The sequence below is a fragment of the Macaca fascicularis genome, chromosome 7, assembly GCF_037993035.2.
Source record: "Macaca fascicularis isolate 582-1 chromosome 7, T2T-MFA8v1.1".
NCBI lineage: Eukaryota > Metazoa > Chordata > Mammalia > Primates > Cercopithecidae > Macaca > Macaca fascicularis.
This window is the reverse complement of record NC_088381.1, coordinates 21,823,606-21,848,236: the sequence shown is the minus strand read 5'-3', so window position 1 is coordinate 21,848,236 and position 24,631 is coordinate 21,823,606. Positions and strand designations below refer to the sequence as shown.

The 24,631-nt window shown below is 40.8% G+C and overlaps 1 long non-coding RNA gene across 20 annotated transcripts in view; it reads right to left on the bottom strand.

The window, feature by feature from the left end:
• The window catches only part of LOC102137145 (uncharacterized), a 57,633-nt gene that overhangs the window by 15,056 nt on the left and 17,946 nt on the right, over positions 1-24,631 (bottom strand). For 2 of the 20 annotated variants that reach the window (XR_012414957.1, XR_012414950.1), the window contains exon 5: positions 14,171-15,298. The exons of 17 other annotated variants lie outside the window; for them this stretch is intronic. This is a non-coding gene — a long non-coding RNA (uncharacterized lncRNA). Of the gene's footprint in view, positions 1-13,604; positions 15,299-24,631 lie in introns of those variants that run through there. One more of the 20 variants, XR_012414940.1, reaches the window with a different exon arrangement.

The following is a 24,631-nucleotide window of genomic DNA, read 5'->3' as shown; positions in this document are numbered from 1 at the left end:
AGAGAAATATGTGAGCTTCTTCCTCGTGAAGCTGATGCAGCCATTTTGGTTGTGTGATCTCACACTACAAAAATCCAGAAGTGGGGCTAAATGTGGAGTACTGTTGTGGCCAGGTGTACGTTATGGCCAATAGATTTTCTTCAGAAATGGAGGTTGCTGCTTCAAGACTTTAACTGAAATATCCCCACACTATCTACACATTCTGCTCTTCCTGTGTCTTGAATATGTGGTTGGCAGGCCAGGCATGGTGGCTTATGCCTGTAATCCCACACTTTGGGAGGCCAAGGTGGGAGGATCACTTGAGGTCAGAAGTTCGAGACCAGCCTGGTGAACATGGTGAAACCCCGCTGGGTGTGAAAACACAAAAATTAGCTGGGTGTGGTGGCAAGCACTTGTAATCCCAGCTACCAGGGAGGCTGAGACAGGAGAATTGCTTGAACTCGGGAGGCGGAGGTTGCAGTAAACCAAGATTGTGCCACTGCACTCTAGCCTGGGCAACAGATGGAGACTCTGTCTCAAAAAATAAAAAAAATTAAAATTAAAAAATTAAAAATTAAATATGTGGTTGGCAAAATCAGTGCCTATTATGGGGATATCTGTTGTATTATGAAGGATTGAGGAAGTTTGTTATTCATCCTTCACCACAACTGCTTTTAGAACTTGACTATGTAATTTCTGTCCTTTCTCAGAACAACAAAGAAAGGAATAATGAATTGAAGGTGATTTGTTATTCTCAATGGACAGATAGGCATGATGCTTTTGAAATGTTACTGGATCTCCTGCCAGCATTTGTTTTATATTTAGAGACATAAATGGTGACACAAGTCTCAGATGACATAACTGTACAGCTGGCTAAGCATTCGTACTCTGCAGTGCATTCATGTATTTTAATTTCTTTTTTTTTTTATTAATAGAGACAGGGTCTCACTATGATTGGCCAGGCTGCTCTCAAACCCCTGGGCTCAAGTGATCCTCCCACGTTGGCCTCCCAAAGTGCTGGGATTCAGGTGAGAGCCATCACTCCCAGCCTTGATTTTATTTTTATAATTGTTCTTAAAAATATCTTATCTTACAAGAGGCTTTGGGAAAAAAATCTCTAGGGGGAAAATCTCTGATGTTTTCTTTGCAGCCAGCAGCTTCATGGTGGTATTGTATCACTAATGAAGTATCGGTGACAAAAGTATTCATGACAAAACTTGTCGTGAATTTGAGGAAGCCATGAATTTGTTAACCGATCTTGATATTCGAATAAAAGTCTCTGGGAAATTCTGCAGAGCTCAGCAAGGTAACCTAGAATCTCAACGAACCTCTGAGAGTTACTATAAGGAATCTCTGTGTGTTCCAACAGTGTAGCACATTACTCTGGAACTCAAAGATTTATTCTCAGAACAACGTCTCATAGCTCACAAATGCTGATCTCTGGCACCTTGTGTCATGAGAAAGCTCAAATTCGACACATCGGAGAAACACTAAACTGACTTTAGCTGAAGTGACTGAGCCAATCGGAACATGCTCTCAGCCAGTTTCACTGCTGGAGAATCAAGTGGAAACACAGAGGGAAAGAAGCAGAGCATCCATCCGCATGTTTGAAGCCCTCTATGTGCCTGACATCAATAAAACTCCCTAATGTGTATACATTGTTGAAAGTCCTGTGTATTCTTCCTATAATGAAGATTGAGAGTGAACACTATGAAGTAAACGAAAGCATCTCAAATTATAGCTGAGGAAAACTTTGACAGGTTAAATAACTTGGTTTTACTTAGCATAAATTTTGATATAAGACATGATCTGGATTTAACTGTAGATGCACATATCAAACTCTATACAGCAAGTAAGAACTACCTACAGGTGATTCAGAAATCATTAAAAATACCTCAAAGGATGTTTATTTTATTTTATTTTATTTTTTGTTTGTTTGTTTTGAGACAGAGTCTCTGTTGCCCAGTCTGGAGTGCAGTGGCATAATCTCACTGCAGCCTCCACCTCCTGGGTTCAAGTGATTCTCCTGCCTCAGCCTCCCCAGAAGCTGGGATTACAGGCACGCACCACCATGCCCAGCTAGTTTTTTGTATTTTTAGTAGAGATGCAGTTTCACTATGTTGGCCAGGCTGGTCCCAAACTCTTGATATTTGGAGGAAAAATTTGAAAGATGTACAAGCGTGGAATTCCATTTCTGCATACTCTCTGGTGCTGGCACTCTGGAATCCCTTTTTTTTTTTTTTTTTTTTTTGAGATGGCACAGTCAGGGCTCACTGCAGCCTCAATCTCCCAGGCTCAAGTGATTCTTCCTCCTCAACCTCCTGAGTAGCTGGGACTACAGGCACGTGCCACCGTTCCTGGCTAATTTTTGTATATTTTGTAGACATGGGATTTTGCCCTGTTGCCCAGGCAGGTAGAATTGTTTTAAAATCATTTCAGATACAGCATTTAGTATCACTGTGGATCCAGTACTTTGAAGTTACGTTAGTTATCAGTACTTTGAAGGAATAAATTTTGGGTAGGTATAGGAGGAATGAATACGTTTCATAAAATGTCACAGTGAATCTTACAACACACCTTTCACTAGTAGGACCTTTCAGTACACTGTTAAAAACCCTTCACATGGCCGGGCGCGGTGGCTCACACCTGTAATCCCAGCACTTTGGGAGACCGAGGCAGGTCGATCACAAGGTCAAGAGATTGAGACCATCCTGGCCAACATGGTGAAACGCAGTCTCTGCTAAAAATACAAAAATTAGCTGGGCGTGGTAGCACATGCCTGTAGTCCCAGCTACTCAGGAGGCTGAGGCTGGAGAATCAGTGAACCTGGGAGACAGAGTCTGCAGCGAGCCAAGATCGTACCAATGCACTCCAGCCTTGCGACAGAGCGAGGCTCTGTCTCAAAAACAAAACAAAACAAAACAAAACAAAAACAAAAACAAAAAAACAAAAAAACCCTTTAACGCACAGTTATGGGAATTACCAGAGAGTGAGAGAAGCAGTGAGTTCACCCAACAAGGGTGGCATTGTAGGTCTGATCTTTATCAAGTGACCCTAAATTAACAAGTTTGAATGGAAGAGCCTGGCATCATTGTTCTCCTTCTGCTTGTTGCTGTTTGCATTCCTTTGTCGAGCTGATGTTTTCCTGTGTCATAAGCTTTTCATCAGGTGTATGTGGAACACTTTAGTTTCATGGTCAAGACAGAATCAGAAGCACTGGTTACAGACAGCTGATGTGTCTGGTCTCTTCTTTTTTCATAACTATGTCTACTTCCTTATCTAGATTAAAATCAAAACCTGAAAAACTGACTACAATAAATGTTTTGTGGTTTATCTATAAATATGATAGAAAATATGGCTGTTATTTTTGGTCAGAAATATCAATTTTGTACAGCTTATTTCAACCTAAATAAAAGGGAACTTAAAAACATTTTTGTTTTAAAAAACATTTCTTTATTGACTTCTACTACCAGAGCGGCTATTGAGAAGTCATTCCGATTCTTTACCCTTTCCCGTGATTTTATTTTCCTCTCTATTAGCTTCTTTCTGTCTCCAATGTTCTGACATTTTATAATAATGTGCTTTGGTGTATATCTTTATTTTGCCTGCTATGCTGGGTTCTCAATGGGTCCCTTGAAATTAGGAATTCATTCACTTCATTTCTAATATTGTTGAATTATTTATTTTCTTTCTCTGAAAGAGTTTAGTTATTGTCTAAAGACTTAGAATCAATAGAAAGAAATATCTGCGTTAAGATAAGGGGTTGTGCAGACCAAGGCTTTATCATGTAGGTGAAGCCTCCAGGTAGCAGGCTTCAGAGAGAATAGATTGTAAATGTTTCTTATCAGACTTAAAGAGTCTGTTTTATCAGTAATTCCAAAAGGGAGGAGGGTAGAATGAGGCATGTCCAACACCCACTTCCCATTATGGCTGGAATTTTCAGGTCAACTTTGGAATGCCCTTGGCCAAGAAGAGGGGTCCATTCAGATGGTTGAGGAGGCTTATAATTTTATTTTTGGTTTACAGTAGGTTGCCAGGCATATCCATTTAAACTTCTCTGGTACAGAAGTGATTTCTCCTTTGGTTGCTATCCTTACTTTTATACCTATGTTTTGGCCAACTAATGTATACTGAAAATATAAATAGAGCATACAGGTTTCAATGATGAGTTACTTTGTTGATAAAGAAGCTTGTGGGTGCCGTGTTAGCCAAACCTTTTCTCTCCTACGTGAAAATGTGACTTTTGGATAACTTTCTACCTCTTTTCCACTGGCAGCCTGATAAGGACTGTGATACTGTGATATCATAAGAAATACCTATTGGGTCTTCAGCCCCAGTTTCTGGTACAGAGAATCTAAAATTCTTGTAACTTCCCGAGTGATAGGAGTGACAGGAGCATCTTCTGTTAAAATGGCTGGTTTTTATCCCTGGTTCCAGGCACAGAGCTTCTAAAACTCTTTGAATTTTCTGAGCAATCGAGGTGACAGGAGCATCTTTTGTTATTTACAACAAGCTCTTTTCAAGTGTACATGAATTATGTTAATTAGATGACTGGTGGCTGGAAGCCCATAGATAGCTTCAGGATGGGCGCTGGTTGCCAGAGGAACCAAACATGTGATTATAGAGGATTGGAACTTTCAGCCCTACTCACCCCTGAGGGAGGGAGAGAAAGGCTGGATTGAGTAAATCACCAATGGCCCGTGGTTTAAGCAATCACGCCTACGTAATAGAAGCTCCATAAAAACCCTAAACAAAGGGCTTCAGAGAGCTTCTGAGTTGGCAAACACATCGAGCAGCTGATGAAGCCATCCCCACAGGGGTTGACAAGGATTTCATGCTGAGTTCTGTGCAGAAATTTCATTATAATTAAGCCTTAATCAGGTTGCGCTTTGGCTCACTTCCTTGTTGCTGAAAGTCAATAGCACTAGATACTGTCCATTTGCACCCCCATTATTCCTATAGACAGGATCACCGCCATTAGAATCTTATGGCTTTTGTTTAAAGGTTGCTTAAGATGTTTTCAGATCCCAAACTTCAGTGAAACAGCTGACACCAACCAGTTTGAAGACCCCCACAGAGAAATGGAATCAGCATGAGAATACAGCTTCTTCATCTTTCTGTCCTAAGACTTTTCCCTGCACTCTTCAACCAATCAGTGATCTTCACACTTCACCCCACTCCAAAACCCTTAAACTCTCTAGCCCCAGGCCAGGCGCAGTTGCTCATGCCTGTAAACTTTAGGAGGTCCAGGAGAGTGGATCACCTGAAGTCAGGAGTTCGAGACCAGCCTGGCCAACATGGTGAAACCCCTGTCTCTACTAAAAATACAAAAATTAGCTGGGCATGATGGCGGGAGTCTGTAATCCCAGCTACTCTGGAGGCTGAGGCGGGAGAATCACTTGAACCTGGGAGGGAGAGGTTGGAATGAACCAAGAAGGCGTCATTGAACTCCAGCCTGGGCAACACAAGCAAAACTCTATCGCAAAAGAAAAAAAAAAAAAAAAAAGCCCACAAAATCTCTAGCCCCAGATTACTTGGGGAGACGGAGTTGAGGTTTCCTCCCATCTCCTAGTTCGGAGACCCTACAATTAAACTTCTTTCTCTGCTGCGCCCTGGTGTCTCTGCCTACTGACTTGCTGTGCACATGGGGCAATGGACCTGCTACAGTTATACCAAGAGGGTGGGGTGCCCAGGGAGGGCACTGGAGCTCTGCACATCTCCCCTGTTTCACACCTTGTCCTCTGCCTGTTCATCTGTATCCTTTATAATATCCTTTATAAATAAACTGCTAAATGTCGCTATAATGATTTCCTGAGTTCTACAAGCCATTCTAGCAAATTATTGAAACTGAGGAGAGGGTTGTGGAAACCCCCAGTTTATAGCCATTAAGGCAGAAGTATGGGAGGCTCAGACTTGTGATTGGCATCTGAAATCTTGTGGGCAGTCTTGTGGGACCGGGCCCTTTCACTTGTGCCATCTGATACTAACACCATGTAGCTAGTATCATAACTGAATTGAATTGAGTTGAATTGTTGGACACCCAGTTGGTTTCTGGAGAGAAGGAGAATTTGATGGTTGGCATTTTTCCATGTGTCTGTTGGCTGCATAAATGTCTTCTTTTGAGAAGTGTCTGTTCATATCCTTTGCCCACTTTTTGATTTGTTTTTTTCTTGTAAATTTGTTTAAGTTCTTTGTACATTCTGGATATTAGCCCTTTGTCAGATGGGTAGATTGCAAAAATTTTCTCCCATTCTGTAGGTTGCCTGTTCACTCTGATGGTAGTTTGTTTTGCCATGCAGAAGCTCTTTAGTTTAATTAGATCCCATTTGTCTATTTTGGCTTTTGTTGCCATTGCTTTTGGTGTTTTAGTCAGATTTCATTGGTTTTTATAGTGGCTTTCTAATTTTGATGGTCCACTGAAGGAGGAAGTTGGAATGTTGTTGTACACTGTTAACAATTGTCTGCCCATGTCTTGCCTGAAATATCATAATTGTTTATGAAGAGTATCTTTAATAAAGCTAGATACAGTTTGACTTGGGAAAAAATATTAATTATAAGAGCAAACTCTGGAAACAACTAAGAAAATGGCTAAGCTAATTATAATGTAATATTTAAATCTTATTTAATTAAATAAGTTACATTAAAAAGATAATCATTAATTTTAAAAAGCACTAATGTAATGTTTATATGATAATATTAAGTGAAAAAGGGCAAAACAGTATATACATTTTACATATGTATATATCAACTATATTAAAAATACACAAAGAAAAATGTCTGGAAAGAAATAACATAATGCATCAATTCTAAAGATGCATTTTCCACAAACACACACATTCTCTAAAATTGGGTCACATCGTATACCAATGCGTTAAATGTAGTGTCCTTTTTTTTTCCTAAAAAGCTATTGGAATATTTGAATTTCCATTAATATATTACTTTATTTTTTTTTTAATGTCAATGAGTTTATGTGGGTGGTGAGATTATGGGTCATTTTGTGTTATTTGCTCTTTAACATATATATATATATATATATATATATTTTTTTTTTTTTTTTTTTTTTTTTTGAGACAGAGTCTTGCTCTATGCCCAGCCTGGAGTGCAGTGACGCGATCTCGGCTCACTGCAAGCTCCGCTTCCCGGGTTCATGCCATTCTCCTGCCTCAGCCTCCCGAGTAGCTGGGACTACAGGTGTCGCTACCACGCCCGGCTAATTTTTTTGTATTTTTAGTGGAGACGGGGTTTCACCGTGTTAGCCAGGATGGTCTCAATCTCCTGACCTCGTGATCCACCTGCCTCGGGCCTCCCAAAGTGCTGGGATTACAGGCGTGAGCCACCACGCCCGGCTACTATATATTTTTTAAAACTATATTTTAAATTTTTGAGGAGATTGTTATGGGAAACCCGAGGCAAATTCTCTGTTACTACCATGTAATGATTTGTTGTCATTTTCTTTTAGTAGGACAATGGAGCTAACAAATAATGATGATTAAGAAATTTTTGATAGGATTTGTGTGATCCTTCCCAAACTCCGTGTGTGTGTCTGTATTACAATATGGAAAGAGTACATGCAATGTTTACAGAACACATGTAAGAAGTCACACTCCTCTTCGTTAATGCTTACTTGCTATTTAATGATTCTGTTAGAAAACTGAGATGGAGGCCAGGCACAGTGGCTCACACCTGTAACCCCAGCACTTTGGGAGGCAAAGACGGGCGGATCACTTGAGGTCAGGAATTTGAGACCAGCCTGGCCAACATGGCAAAACCCCACCCCTACTAAGAATACAAAAAATAGCTGAGTGTGGTGGTGCACACATGTAATCTCAGCTACTCAGGAGACTGAGGAAGGAGAATCCCTTGAACTTGGGAGGTAGAGGTTGCAGTGAGCCGAGATTATGCCATTGCACTCTGGCCTGGGTGACACAGTGAGACTCTGTCTCAAAAAAAAAAAAAGAAAAGAAAGCTGAGACGAACTTAGTGCTTAGCTCCTTAGTGGTTCCACTGAAGAAATAAAATTGTGTGTAGATATCACTACTGAAATTGCCTTACATGAGGTTAAGAGAGTTATGATGCAATACGACCAATATGACCAAATGCACACAGTATTTGCTGGTGGAAGTGTTAAGAGAGATCAGAACCCATCTCCCCCTTCCTTGAAACAATCACTTAGTGACAGAGTGAGACAGAGTAGCATTGTCTTAGATAGGGAATAAAGGAACAATAAAAGTCTTTCAATTGGTTTTTGCCTTGAGTGAGAACATGCAGTGTTTGGTTTTCTGTTCCTGTGTTCATTTGCTGAGAATGATGGCTTCCAGCTTCATCCATGTCCCTGCAAAGGACATGAACTCATTCTTTTTTATGGTTGCATTGTATTCCATGGTGTATATGTGCCACATTTTCTTTATGCAGTCTATCATTGATGGGCATTTGGATTGGTTCCAAGATTTTGCTATTGTAAATAGTGCTGCAGTAAACATATGTGTGCATGTGTCTTTACAGTAGAATGATTTATAATCCTTTAAGTATGTGCTCATTAATGGGATAGCTGGGCCAAATGGTATTTCTGGTTCTAGATCCTTGAGGAATCGCCACACTGTCTTCCACAATGGTTGAACTAATTTACACGCCCACCAATGGTGTAAAAGCATTCCTATATCTCCACAGCCTCGTGAGCAACTGTTGTTTCCTGACTTTTTAGTGATCACCATTCTAACTGGCATGAGATGGTATCTCATTGTGATTTTGATTTGCATTTCTCTAACGACTAGTGATGATGAGTTTTTTTCTCATATGTTTGTTGGCCATCTTCTTTTGAGAAGTGTCTGTTCATATCCTTTACCCACTTTTTGATGGGTTGTGTTTTCTTGTGTAGATTCTGGATATTAGACCTTTGTCAGATGAGTAGATTGCAAAAATTTTCTCCCATTCTGTAGGTTGCCAGTTTACTCTGATGATAGTTTCTTTTGCTGTGCATAAGTGCTTTAGCTTAATTAGACCTCGTTTGTCAATTTTGGCTTTTGTTGTAATTGCTTTTGGTGCTACACACTTTTAAACAACCAGATCTCATGAAAACTCATTCACTATCACAAGAACAGCAAGGGTGACGCCCATCCCCACGACCCAATCACCTCCCACCAGGTCCCTCCTCCAACTCTGGGGATTACAATTTGACATGAGATCAATCCACTTCTGTCCTCTATTAAGTTTCATGTTTTTATTCATCTAGGTCCTGCTTACTTCCTGTTAGGGTTGGTTGTTGTTTTGATTTGTGATCAAAAAAAGTTTACTTGTGATATTTTTGAACTGGTTTTGGTTGGAATATAAGAATACTATTAATTTTTATGTATTGTTTGCAATGACTGCCTTAGTGAATGCTCCTATTACTTCTTCTTCTTCTTCTTTTTTTTTCTAAATAGAGATGAAGTCTTACTCTGTCATCCAGGCTGGAGTGCAGTGGTGCGATCTCGGCTCACTGTAACCTCTGCCTCCTGGGTTCGAGCGATTCTCCTGCCTCAGCCTCCCGAGTAGCTGGGATTACAGGTGCCTGCCACCAACCTCCGGATCTTTTTTTGTTTTTTTTTTTTTTGTATTTTTAGTAGAGACAGGGTTTCACTGTGTTAGCCAGGATGGTCTCAATCTCCTGACCTCGTGATCACCCCGCCTCGGCTTCCCAAAGGGTTGGGATTACAAGTGTGAGCCACCGCGCCTGGCCTCCTTCTAATAACTTTTAAGTTGATTCCCTTAGGCTTCCCAGGTATATATTGTAATGTCATTTGCAAATAATGACAATTTTACCACCTCCTTTTGAATGTTTAAACCTCAAATTTTGGTTTTTTAGCTGACTATACTATCAAACAATTATAATTTTTATGAAAAAAGCTGGGACTAAGACAAAATCTTTTGAACTGGGGAAAATAATATATAGGAAAACTATTTTACACATTTTATTATTTAGATTGAGGCTTAAATGTGATATGATGTTTCCAAACTACCCTCTCCAAAAGCTCAAAACCAAAACTTTCCACTTAAAAAGCTTCCCAGAATTGTAGTTTGTTTAAATATGCCGTATCTGCATTGTTTTGAAAGAACTTGAAACAAAGTCTGGATTCCAGGTGCAGCCTGACTTTTTTCTTATCATTTCAGATAAAAGTTCAAAGGGAACTTTTCAGAGGGCTTCAGACACATCATTATCCCAAATAATTTGTTGAATTAAAAGCTTTGGATCAGGAAAACAAGAACCCCAAGTTATTTAAGGGTGAGTCTTCTGCAAATCTAGAGAACAGGCCACCAGCACAAAAACAACATAACCTCCGCTTTCAGAGGAATGCTGCAGCCTTCGCCAGGCATTGGCTCCTGTTCCTTAACAGCAGTTTGTTAACACTTTCTTGAGCAGTGGGAGTGGTAGATTCTCACAAGGGAAACTAGGAGTAGCAATCTGGAGGGAAGGGGAAGCTAGAGGACTTGTCTCAAGGCTACTTCTGCATAGTAAATAATGTGTGTTCTAAATATGCTTTTTTTTTTGAGACAGGGTCTCACTCTGTCGCCCAGGCTGGAGGGCAGCGGCGCAATCTTAGCTCACTGCAGCCTCTGAGGCCTCCCAGGTTCAAGTGATTTTCCTGCCTCAGCCTCCAGAGTACCTGGGCCCACAGATGCACACCACCACACCTGTGGGGTTTTTTGTTTGTTTGTTGTATTTTTAGTAGAGACGGGGTTTTGCCATGTTGGCCAGGCTGGTCTCAAAATCCTGGCCTCAAATGATCCACCCACATCTGCCTCCCAAAGTGCTGAGATTACAGGCGTGAGCCACTGCGCCCAACCAAAAATATGCTTTTATCAATAATTATAAATTTTTGTTTATGTATTCATTATGATTCTGGAAGGGGGTTGTGGGGTTTATAAAAATTGGTGGCGGGGAGCTAAAGCTCTCCCAGGCCATTCCTTCCCCTTGTCAGTGCTATAACGAACTGTTCTAAATTGATAGAAGATTTCAAGTGCTGTCACAATACACATACGTAACACACACACCCACACAAAGGTAACTGTGAGATGGATATGTTAATTTGCTTGACTGTAGTAATCGTTTCACTGTGTTTATGTATATACTACTCAAAATATACACTTTTTATTACAAAAAAAGAGTCAAAAATAAATCGTATGGAAATATGAAGTTTAAAAAGACACAATTCTTGACCTCAAAATAGCATATAGTCTAAACAAAAGGGTAAGGCACAAAGAGAAGGCAAAGCATAAATCAAAGAAAAAGACTGAGGTAACTGCTGATTATGGGCACAGTACATAACCAACTGTTCCACCTTGAGGTTACAAATGAAAACATCAATGTTGAGGGCTAAGTTGGTTTTAAATTCTGCCTTAATACTGTGTTGATGGTGGCAAAAGACCTCCATGGAAGGGGGTATAGGAAGAAGGAAGGGCAAGTGTCTTTTTCCTAGTACCCCAGAAATGAGGTCCTAAGCCCTGGTGAGTCCAGAGATGCACCTCGTCCCAGCACACAGCTAATTATGTATCAGCTCTTTGGGAAGAGGGGTTTCAAATCCTCCAGAGAGTTCAACTCAGGTCTGGAGACTGAAAACAACCCCGGTGGAGCAGCTTCATTCAACACTTACTGTGTAAATACGTTATTAAGCACTATATCGGGGATAAAATAGGACAAATATGTTCTCTATCTTCAGAGTCACTGGAAGAAGTTTTCCTCTCTGCCACCTCACTATCACACTCAGGATCTTACCTGTGCATAATCATTCAGAAGGATCTACCAAAACAACTGGGCTTGCATTTTCCAGAAGCTTCTTATCCTCAAGACTGTGTGCCCCTTATGAATAGAGTGCAAACAAATGCAACAAAAAATGTAGAAGATGCTGTGGCCCACTCCTTTTTTTTTTTTTTTCTAGAGACAGGGTATCACTGTAGCCCAGGCTGGAGTGTAGTGGTGCAAACATGGCTCACTGTAGCCTCCACCTCTAGGGCTTGAGCAATCCTCCCACCTCCCAGCCTCCTGAGTAGCTGGGACCACAGGTGTGTGCCATCACACCTGGCTAATTTTATAATATTTTGTAGAGATGGGGTCTCCCTGTGATACTCAGGCTGTTCTCAAACTCCTGGCCTCGAGCAATCCCTCCACCTTGGCCTCCCAAAGTGCTAGGATTACAGGCGTGAGCCTGGACAGTTCTCTTTAACTCTCAAATGCCCACATCAGAAAAGATAGTACAAATGTAAGTTGATTTTCCTATTGCTCTGTAGGGCCACTGTGTTAACAACAATTTTTAACTTAATGAACGATAACTGTGAGCCAATTTAAACCAAATAAACCAGGCCAAGTCATTGTATTACACAGTAGATCAGAGCAAAATCCATTCTAGCCTGGACCAGTGGTATCCAAACAAAAGGCCAATGTAATTAACATTCCACCCTGAACTCTTTTTTTTTTTTTTTTTTTGAGACAGAGTCTCACTGTATCACCCAGGTTGGAGTGCAGTGGTGTGACCTCAGCTCACTGAAACCTCTGCCTCCTGGGTTCAAGCAATTCTCCTACCTCAGCCTCCCAAGTAGCTGGGACCACAGGTGCGTGCCACCATGCCCGGCTACTTTTTTGTATTTTTAGTAGAGACAGGGTTTCACCATGTTGGCCAGGCTGGTGTTGAACTCCTGACCTCAGGTGATCCGCCCACCTTGGCCTCCCAAGGTGCTGGGATATTACAGGTGTGAGCTATAGCGCCAGGCCCCTGAACTCTTGAGTCTATCCACCATCCCCTCCTCCAAAACTTCTTCCTCCCCAGGCTTTCTCCACCTCAAAAAATGGCAACTCCATCAACCCAGCCACTTGCTTCATCCAGAGACTTGGGAGTCATCTTTAATGCATCTGCTTTCTAACTTCTCAGATCTAATGACTACATCCTGTCAATTCTACCTCCAACTTCTCTTGAATTCATCTACTTCTCTTTCCTCTGGCATCACCCTGATCCAAGTCATCCTTATCTCCCTCTTAGAAAACTGCAATAGCTTCCTAGCTGACCTGCTTACTTCCACTCTTACAGGAATCCATCAGATTCCTCAGATACCTAATAGGCCTCTTTTTCTCCACATCCCTAGCTCATCATAGCACTCATCACAATTTATTTAAACATATATGTATGTATATAGTTACACACATTTGTTTATATATGTAAATGTATAATGTTTACATACATTTGTTTATATATGTAAATGCCCTCAGGCGGGCAGATCACCTGAGGTCAGGAGTTCAACACCAGCCTGGCCAACATGGTGAAACCCTGTCTCTACTAAAAACGTATATATATACACGTTTATGGAATGTTTCTCTCCTCAGAATTTAATCTCCATGAAGACAAAGTCCATGTCTGATTTTCTTTTACTGAAGTTTTATTCCTAGTGCCTAACACAGTACCCAGCATATAGTCAGCATCAGTAAAACTTGTTGGAAGAATGAATGAATGAATGAATGAACGAATGCTTTGTGGAATCCCTGCATGACAGAAGTCCTTCTGTTCACAATAGACAACTGTAGTCCAGAGTCCATTCTCTTAAAAGTCTTTCTTTTAACCTCAAAGCCACATGAGTCAATTCCTCAAAGAGAATGTACTTACTCCTCCAGGCTGATTATATAGTGACCTTCTAGCAGAGTCATTTAGGAAGAAAACAGTCAGATCTCTGATGGAGCCAGACTAGATGGAGAGAAGCCAAATGAGAATTCTCTTTCTAATGCGTTGGAAAGATGTGAAGAAGAAAATGAAACAAAAATCTCAGTCTTAGAGCCTTTGAGGAATTCTTGCCATCTGGTGGCAATAATCTTAATCTGCAGGCAACCAAGTAGTTTCCCTCAACTTTCTATAATGTCTCAACATTTCTGAAATTGTACAATGATTTTAACCTTCGTGTGGGTCTCCTTTGATTTCATCATGCCCTGTATTCTAGAAATTTATGGCCTTCAGCTCTGGGAAATTTTCTCAAATTATTTCTTTTAGTATTTTTCTTCCCAATATTTTCTCTTTCTCCTGTTGAAATTTCTATTATATTATTCAGATGTTAGATCTCTGATCTTTTAACTTGCTTTTCTTTTTTCTTCTATCTCCCATTATGTCTTTTTGTACTAATTTTTGAAAGGTAATACTTTTGGCTCCACCAAAATATCACTAAAACAACCCACTGATTAAACAAAGACAACTTTATTCCTATGGCAGTAAGGAAGAACACTAACTTGACAGAGCCTTAGTAGCCTCTCAGAAGGGGCAGGGAAAAGTTGACATATTTATGAAGTTTTGAAGTCTGGTTTAAGTCGGGTCTTTCAATGCTAGGGCTTGATCAGAATTGCATAAGGATAATAGTTTAGAGTTGGTGGACACAGCAAGGATTTTGAGGTGACGGATTCAAAGAGTGTTGGTGCCAGTCTTGGTGGCTCATGCCTGTAATCCCAGCACTTTGAGGTACTGCTGAGGGAGGATCACTTGAGCCCAGGCATCTGAGACTAGCCTGGGTTACATAGTGAGACCCCTGTCTCTACCAAAAAATAAAAAATTTAGCTGAGCATGGTGATGCATGCCTGTAGTCCCAGCTACTCAGGAGACTGAGGAGGGAGGATCACTTGAGTCCAGGAGTTGGAGGCTGCAGTGAACTATGATCATGCCACTGCACTCCTGCCTGGGCAACAGAACGAGACCCTGTCTCAAAAAAAAAAAAAAAAGTAAACTGTCACTTGATAATGTCTATTGGTAAATTGGACAGTTTGATGTTTATTTTAACAGGTTCTGGGGGAAATAAATCCCAGAATAAACAAGGTTATTTGCTTCTTTTATTGCCTCATGAAAGAGGTCCTTTTTATAATAAAGTTTTATTTGTGAAGAGACTGAAAGAGTAATGTCTTGTAAATTTAAACAATAAACTATGTGGCTTCAGTCCTCAGAAACCACTTTATTTTCCTTGTCTTATTTTCCTTCCCTTCTGTTGAATATTTTTTTTTTTTACTATAGCATTTTCCACTTATAAGGGTTTCTTTTCTTCTCAGTACTCCTTTTTAAAGCCTCCTTTCTTTGGGGAGAAGGGAGATATGGTATCTTTTCCTAGCAACGAGAACAAACAGTAGGTATTTTTTAAACACATTTTCCTGCCAACTCCATTGCTTTGATTTCCTCTGAGTTCCATTTTGTTCATTCTGTCCTTCATGCTGGAGAAATTCCTTTATTGTCTGAAGGTGATCCTTTATAGGACAGTGACCAATCACAGGCATAAAGTATCAGTTAAACAAGATGAATAAGCTCTGGAGATCTGCAGCATGACAATGTGCCTATAGACAACAAAAACATATTGTACACGTAACAGTGTGTTAACAGGGTAGATTTCATGTTCAGTGTTCTTACCACAATAAATTAAACTAAAAAAAGAACAGTGAGACCAATGCCAGAGGTGAGGCAGAGTAGGAGGCTGGACTGATCAGTGTAGAATGATCTTATTAAGCTTGGAAGGTTTTCCCTGCTTCCTGTGGGTTGAAGAGGGTAAGCTTGGTTGCGGCATTCTCAGAGTTGAGTTGGAGGAGTGAGCTGGGTTGTCACTGTCTAATACTGGCTTTCGTTTAAGTCCCATTTTCTGTAAAGCATCCCTGCCCTCATCTATGGCTTTTTTCTTTTTTTTTTTTTCAGTCACTTTTCCTGTTTCAGAGATACCTAGCACCTCGAATACCCAAGCTTTTCTGCAGTTCTGGGAATTGGCTTGCTCTGAGTTTCTTTCATTCGTAGTTTAATGGGTTAATGACTCTGCTAGGTCAGTTTCCACCTTTCCATCTGCTTTACAGCTCTTAAAGTGTAGTCACTGTCATCTTCTTACCCAGTTTCTTTGTCCTTGTGGGTTTATGCATTTTGAATATATTGGCATTTTAGAAGACTTTGGCTAGGCATCAGCGGTAATGAATGTGCTCATTCGACCACATTTAACCAGGAGTCTGCATTATATTCCTAACGTCCCCTCCAACTTCTAATTCTGTGATTTTAAATACAGTTTAATTAAGGCAAGAGTGAGTACATAATTAGATACGATGCTGGAGAGATTACAATTTCATGCAAATGAGATAAAAAAGAGAGGTAATTAGCTTTAGCTTTTCAATAATCAGTCTAGGGGAAGCTTCACGGAAGAGGTATTTTAATAACTGAATCTGAACCCTTTCTCTCTTTCTCCCTTAAGAGCAGCATGGGTGAACCAAAGAGAAGTCGAGGTAGCCTGCAGCAATCTTGATCTTGATCCAGACTGCAAAAACAAATTACCATTAAGATTTAGGAAGGAAGAAGAGACAATATTAAAAAACCTGAAAATCCCATAGGGAGAAACTGCATCTGCCTGACTAAGGCAATGCTAATAGGAATAGAAAGCAAGCATGGATAGATATTTAGATGATATGATTTTGCATTTTCTAAAGTAATGAATCAAGGGCTGGGCGTGGTAGCTCACATCTGTAATCCCAGAACTTTGGGAGGCCGAGGCAGAGGATCACTTGAGACCCAGAGTTCAAGACCAGCCTGGGTGACATACAGAGATTCCATCTCTACAAAAAACTTAAAAATTCGCTGGACATGGTGGTACATGCCTGTAGTCCTAGCTACCTGGGAAGTTGAGGGGGAAGGCTCGCTGGACCCCAGGAGTTTGAGTCTGCAATGAGCTATGATTGTGCTGCTGCCCTCTGGCCTAGGCGATAGAGAAAGACCCTGACTCTAAAATTTAAAAATACATGAAAATAAATAATGAATAAAAATTGGTAAATTATTAACAGCTTACTGAATACCTATAAGTAAAGAGGACACTGTACTGATGTAATAAGAAAGAGAAAAAAGAATTGTGCTCAGAAGTTGGTGATATTCTTAAATACTAAATATTTTTGATATTGTTGGGTAATTTATGACTTAAGAACAATTACAAAGTGACAAGTTAATGAAAAGCTTAGAAGATTTCAGTACAAATTAATACTGGACATGCAAGAATGATTCAAAAAGGAAATTAAGAAAACAGTCTCATTTATAATGGCATCCAAAAGAATAAAATATCTAGGAATAAATTTAACTAAGGAGGTGAAAGTCTTGTGCACTGAAAACTACAATACATTGCTGGAAGAAAGTTAAGAAGACATCAATAAATGAAAAGATATCTTGGCCGGGCGCGGTGGCTCAAGCCTGTAATCCCAGCACTTTGGGAGGCCAAGGCGGGTGGATCACGAGGTCAGGAGATCGAGACTATCCTGGCTAACACGGTGAAACCCCGTCTCTACTAAAAATACAAAAAAAAAACTAGCCGGGCGTGGTGGCGGGCGCCTGTAGTCTCAGCTACTCGGGAGGCTGAGGCGGGAGAATGGCATGAACCCGGGAGGCGGAGCTTGCAGTGAGCTGAGATCACGCCACTGCACTCCAGCCTGGGAGACACAGCGAGACTCCGTCTCAAAAAAAAAAAAAAAAAAGAAAACAGTCTCATTTATAATGGCATCCAAAAGAATAAAATATCTAGGAATAAATTTAACTAAGGAGGTGAAAGTCTTGTGCACTGAAAACTACAATACATTGCTGGAAGAAAGTTAAGAAGACATCAATAAATGAAAAGATATCTCATATTCATCTATTGAAAATTGGAATATTTAATATTTAATATTAAGACAGCATTGCTACCCAAAGTGATCTGCATATTCAATGCAATTCCTATAAAAATTCCAATGCCTTTTTTTTTTTTTTTTGCAGAAATGGAAAAGTTGATCCTCTCAAATTCATATGGAATTGCAAGGGATCCTGATTATCTAAAATAATATTGAAAAAATAACAAAGTTGGAAGACTCACAGCTTCCAGTTTCAAAACTTACTACATAGCTACAGTAATCAAAAGAGTGTGTGGTACAGGCATAAGACAGAGATAAACATCAATGGAATAGAATTTAGAGTCCAGAAGTAAACCCATACATCTATGGACAATTGATTTTCAACAAGGGTGCCAAGACCATTCAATGGGGAAGAAGCAATCTTTTCAAAAAACGGTTCTGGGAAAACTGGATATCCACATCCAAAAGAATGACACTTTCTGGACCCCTACCTCACACCACATACAAAAAGTAACTCAAAATGGATTTAAAAAAAAGACCGGGTGTAGTGGGCCACACCTGTAAATCCCAGCACTTTGGGAGGCCGAGGCAGGTGGATCACCTGAGATCAGGAGTTCAAGACCAGCCTGGCCAACATGGTGAAACCCTGTCTCTACTAAAAATACAAAAATTAGCTGGGCATGCTGGTGCGTGCCTGTAATCCCAGCTACTTGGGAGGCTGAGAGAGGAGAATGGCTTGAACCCAGGAGGCAGAGAGATTACAGTGAGCCAAGATCATGCCATTGCACTCCAGCCTGGGCAACAGAGCCAGAGTGAGACTCCATCTCAAAAAAAAAAAAAAAAACAAACCAACCTAAATGCAGGAACAAAAACTAAACTCTTAGAAGAAAGCATCAAGGTAAATTTTTATCACTTTGGATTTGGCAATGAATTCTTAGAGATGGTCCCAAAAGCACAAGCAATAACAGAAAAAATAGGTAAAATAGACTGTGTCCAAATTTAAAACTTTTATGTCAGGACATTACCAAGAAAGTAAAAAGACAACTAAATAATGGGACATTTGCAACTCATATATCTGCTAAGTGCCTGGTATCAGGTATATTTTTAAAAATTCTTACAGCTCAACAAAAAAATACAAGCAACTCAGTTTAAAAATGGGCAGAGGACTTAAATAGATATTTCTTCAAAGAAGATATACCAGTGGGCAACAACCACATAAAAAGATGCTCAACATCATTAGTCATTAGGGAAATGTACGTCAAAACCACAATGAGATACCACTTCAAACCCACTAGGATTGCTATAATTAGAAAACCAAAACCAAACAACAACAAAAAAACAGAAAACAGTAAGTATTGCTAAGGAGTTAGAGAAATTGGAACTCTTGTACATTGCTGATGGAATACAAAATGGGGCAACCATTGTTAAAAAACTGTTTGGTGGCTTCTCAAAAAAATCAAACATGGAATTACCCTATGACCCAGCAATTGTACTTCAAGGTACATATTCAAAGAATTGACAACAGATACTTAAACAAATACATGTACAAGGATATTCACAGCAACTCTATTCACAATAAGCCAAAGATGGAAACAAATCACATGTCCATAAATGGATGAAAGAAATAAATACAATATGACGTATGCATATAATAGAATATTATTCAGCCATAAAAAAGGAACAAACGACTGATACATGCTACAACATAGAGGTACCTTGAAAACATTATGCTAAGTAGAATAAATCAGACATAAAGGTCATATATGGGTTTCATTTATATATAATATTCAGAATAGAAAAATCTGTAAAGATAGAAAGCAGATTGGTTGTTGCCAGGGGCTAAAAGAGGGTAGAATGAGGAGTGACTGCTTAATGGGTAAAGGGTTTTCTTTTGGGCTAATGAAAATGTTTTGAAACTAGACAGAGGTGGTACACATTGTGAATGTTCTAAACACCACTGAATTGTATACTTTAAAATTATTAATATGGCCAGGTGCAGTGGCTCCCCTCCACAATCCCAGCACTTTGGGAGGCCAAGGCAGGCGGATCCCTTGAGCTCAGGAGTCCAAGACCAGCCTGGGCAATGTGGCGAAACCCTGTCTCTACAAAAAATACAAAAGTTAGCACATAGTGGCACACGCCTGTGGTATCAGCTACTCTAGGGCTGAGGCAGGAGAATTGCTTGAGCCTGGGAGGTTGAAGTTATAATGAGCTATGATGGCCCCACTGCACTCCAGCCTGAGTGACAGAGAGAGACCTTGCCTCAAAAAATAAAATGATTAATATTATGCTATGAATGTCATCTCAATTTGTTTAAAAAAAAAAGAGTGAAGGAGATGCTGAAGGACCTATTTTTTTAAAGCCTTAAAAGTAGAGAAAAATAGAGTGAAACAAATTCAAATACAAAGCCAAAACAAAACAAGGGTGAGAAATTCACCCTGAAAATAAAATGGATATGGACACTTTTAGCTAACAAGTAAAAAAGATTAGAGTATACACAATCACAAAAAAAGCAAATCAAAATATTTTTCTGCGAGCAGTACTCTGGGTGCTGGCTGAATAGATGAAACATGTAACTGTTATTTTAAAAATTTCACTGCAATGCTAAAGGGCAGGAAACCTAGACAAAATAGAGATAGGGAAGAACCCTGCTTTCCTGAGAACCTAGAAAGTTAAAAGCAATATCCTGGCCTGAAATGGATACAACAAAGACTAGAAAAGAAAGATTATCCTAAGGATCAGGACCTACAGATAAGACATTATAGTAAGAGATAGGAAGGAAGACAATGAATGCCTAACATAGACTAAAGCTTGGGGGCCTTGAGTAGTAGTGAACACAACACATAAAACGCAGAAGTGCCAGCAATTGATATCCCAGTAATTTCCAGCTTACCATCCCAAATTTTTCCCATCCCTGCCTAATAGCCTACTCCACAACAGTCATGGCAAAATCTACTGCAACAGCCAGGGCTATAAGGTCAGCATTCCTTAACTCCTAGTTTAGCAGGGAAGCTCAAAATATACATTTTTCTTGAAACTAAAGTACTCTATTGGACCGGCCAGAGGGGATGAGCTTAAGGTGGGGAAGTAGATTTATGTGCCATTCATAATATTTGAATTTCCAAAAAAATATAAAGAGCCTTAGACTTAAGAAATAGAAACTGTGGTGTGTTTAATTAAAAAAAAAAAAAAAAATTCCCTGCCACTATTGGTTAAACAGGTGGGTTTTAAAGCCAGAGCTCCTGGGATCAAATGCCAGATCCACCATTTATTAGCAAGTTCATCACTCTTTGCTTGTTTTCTCATTTGTAAGAAGTAGATAATAATAGTATGTAAAGGTTTTTGAAGACTATACGTAAGATATGCATGGCACCTGGTGTTTGCTAAGGTCTCAACACATGTTACTTTCACTTTTCTGATCATTCTGTTTCCTGCTGAGGAGAGCTGCGCCCAGATTTGCTTTTTTCTTTTCTTTTCTTTCTTTTTTTTTTTTTTTTGAGACAGAGTCTCGTTCTGTTGCCCAGGCTGGAGTGCAGGGGCACGATCTCAGTTCACTGCAAGCTCCGCCTCTGGGTTCACACCATTCTCCTGCCTCAGCCTCCCAAGTAGCTGGGACTACAGGCGCCCGCTACCTCGCCCAGCTAATTTTTTTTGTATTTTTAGTAGAGACAGGGTTTCATCCTGTTAGTCAGGATGGTCTCGATCTCCTGACCTCGTGATTCTGGACGTGGTGGTTCACATCTGTAATCCTACCACTTTGGGAGGCTGAGGTGGGAGGGTAACTTGAATCTAGGAGTTGGAAGCCAGCCTGGGCAACATAGTGAGTCCCCATGTCTAAAACATATTTTCAAACAATTAGCTGGAGGTCACGGTACATGCCTGTAGTCTATCCCAGCTACTCAGGAGACCAAGGTGGGAGGATCATCTGAGCCCAGGAGGTTGAGGCTGCAGCAAGCAATGATAATGCCACTGCACTCCAGCCTGGGTGACAGAGCAAGATTTGTCTCTACAAAAATAAAAAATTAGCCAGGCATGGTGGCACAGGCCTGTAGTCTCAGCTACTCAGGAGACTGAGACAGGAGGTTGCTTGAACCCAGGAGGTTGAGGCTGCAGTGAGCTGAGATCATTCCACTGTACTCCAGCCTTGGTTACAGAGCAAGATCCTGTCTCAAAAAAATTAAAGATTAAAATAAACAAACAGAAGACTGAAACATAATTAGAAATTCAGCCCTTCCTCTCCAAATTTCCTCTAGGTTCATGTATGCGGGTCAAACTTTTAAAGAAGCCCAACAAATTGATTTGTAGCCAAAGACTAAGCTCCATGGTAATAATAGCAGTGGCTAACACTTCAAACTAACTGTGTGACAGTCACTATTATAGACTGATTTTTTATAATGACCCTGTGGGGTGGGTACACATTATCCCTGTTTTACAGATGAGAAAACTGAGTTACAGAGAGGCTAAGTATCTTGCTTAAGGTCAGCTATTGATATGGCTATTAAATGGCAGTTAGGGTTAGAATCCAGGTAGTCTGTGTATTAGTCCATTTTGACACTGCTGATAAAGACATACCCGAGACTGGGAAGACAAAGAGGTTTAATTGGACTTAAAATTCCAGATGGCTGGAGAGGCCTCAGAGTCATGGTGGGAGGTGAAAGGCACTTCTTACATGGTGGCAGCAAGAGAAGATGAGAAAGATGCAAAAGCAGAAACCCCTGATAAAATCATTAGATCTCATGAGACTTATTCACTACCATGAGAACCGTATGGGGGAAACTGCCCCCATGATTCCAATTATTTCCCACTGGGTCCCTCCCATAACACATGAGAATTATGGGAGTATAATTCAAGATGACATTTGTGTGAGAATACAGAGCAAAACCATATCATTCTGCCCCTGGCCCCTCCAAATCTCATGTCCTCACTTTTCAAAATCAATCATGCCTTCCCAACAGTCCCCCAAGGTCTTAACGCATTTCAGCACTAACCCAAAAGTCCACAGTCCAAAGTCTCATCTGAGACAAGGCAAGTCCCTTCTGCCTATGAGTCTGTAAAATCAAAAGCAAGCTAGTTACTTCCTAGATACAATGGGGGTACAGGTATTGAGTAAATATAGCCATTCCAAATGGGATAAATTGACCAAAACAAAGGAGTTACAGGGCCCATGCAAGTTCAAAATCCAGCAGGGCAATCAAATTTTAAAGCTCCAAAATAGCCGGGCACAGCAACTCATGCCTGTAATTTCAGCACTTTGGAAGGCCGAGGTGGGTGGATCACCTGACGTCAGGAGTTCTAGACCAGCCTGGCCAACATGGTGAAGCCCTGTCTCTACTAAAAATTCAAAAATTAGCCAGGCATGGTGGTGAGTGCCTGTAATCCCAGCTACTTAGGAGGCTGAGGCAGGAGAATTGCTTGAACCCAGGAGGCGGAAGTTGCAGTGAGCTGAGATTGCACCATTGTACTCCAGCTTGAGGAACAAAAGTGAAACTCCATCTCAAAAATTAAATAAATAAATAAAATAAAAATAAAGCTCCAAAATGATCTCCTTTGACTCCAGGTCTCATATCCAGATCACGGTGATGTAAGAGGTGGCTTCCCATGGTTTTGGGCAGTTTCATCCCTGTGACTTTGCAGGGTACAGCTGCCCTTCTGGCTGATTTCATGGGCCAGCATTGAGTGTCTGGGTTTTTTCCATGAGCACAGTGAAAGTTGTCGGTGGATCTACCATTCTGGGGTCTGGAGGATGGTGGACCTCTTCTCACAGCTCCACTAGGTGGTGCCCCAGGAGGGACTCTGTGGGGGCTCCAACCCCACATTTCCCTTCTGTGCTGCCCTAGCAGAGGTTCTCCATGAGGTCCCTGCCCCTGCAGCAAACGTCTGCCTGGGCATCCAGTCGTTTCCATACATCTTCTGAAATCTAGACGGAGGTTCTCAAACCCCAATTCTTGACTTCTGTGCACCTGCAGGCTCAACGCCACATGGAAGCTGCCAAAGCTTGGGGCTTGCACCCTCTGAAGCCATGACCTGAGCTCTATGTTGGTCCTTTTCAGCCATGGCTAGAGCAGTTGGGATGCAAGTCACCAAGTCCCTAGACTGTACACAGCACAGAGACCCTGGGCCCTGCCCACAAAACCATTTTTTCCTCCTAGACCTCTGGGTCTTTGATGGGAGAGGCTGCTGCAAAGGTCTCTGACATGCTCTGGAGACATTTTCCCCATCATCTTGGGGATTAACATTTGGCTCCTCATTACTTACGCAAATATCTGCTTGAATTTACAAATATCTGCTTGAATTTCTCCTAAGAAAATGGGGTTTTCTTTCTTTCTTTTTTTTTTTTTCCCTGATGGAGTCTCACTCTGTTGCCCAGGCTGGAGTGCAATGCTGCAATCTCGACTTACTGACACCTCCATCTCCTGGGTTCAAGTGATTCTCTTGCCTCAGCCTCCTGAGTAGCTGGGATTATAGGTATGAACCACCATGCCTGGCTAAGTGTTGTATTTTTAGTGGAGACAGGGTTTCCCCATGTTGGCCCGGGTAGTCTAGAATTCCTGACTTCAAGTGATCCACCCACTTCAGCCTCCCAAAGTGCTGGGATTACAGGCATGAGTTGCTGCGCCCAGCTAGGATTCTTTTCTATCGCACTGTCAGGCTGCAAATTTTCTGAACTTTTATGCTCTGCTTCCCTTTTAAAACTGAATGCCTTTAACAGCAACCAAGTCACATCTTGAATGCTTTGCTGCTTAGAAATTCCTTCCGCCAGATGCCCTAAATCATCTCTCTCAAGTTGAAAGTTTCACAAATCCCTAGGGCAGGGGCTAAATGCTGCCAGTCCCTTTGCTAAAACATAACAAGAGTCACCTTTGCTCCAGTTCCCAACAAGTTCCTCGTCTCTATCTGAGACCACCTTAGCCTGGACCTTATTGTTCATATCACTATCAGCATTTTTGTCAAAGTCATTCAACAAGTCTCTAGGAAGTTCCAAACTTTCTCACATTTTCCTGTCTTCTCTGAGCCCTCCAAACTGTTCCAACCTCTACCTGTTACCCAGTTCCA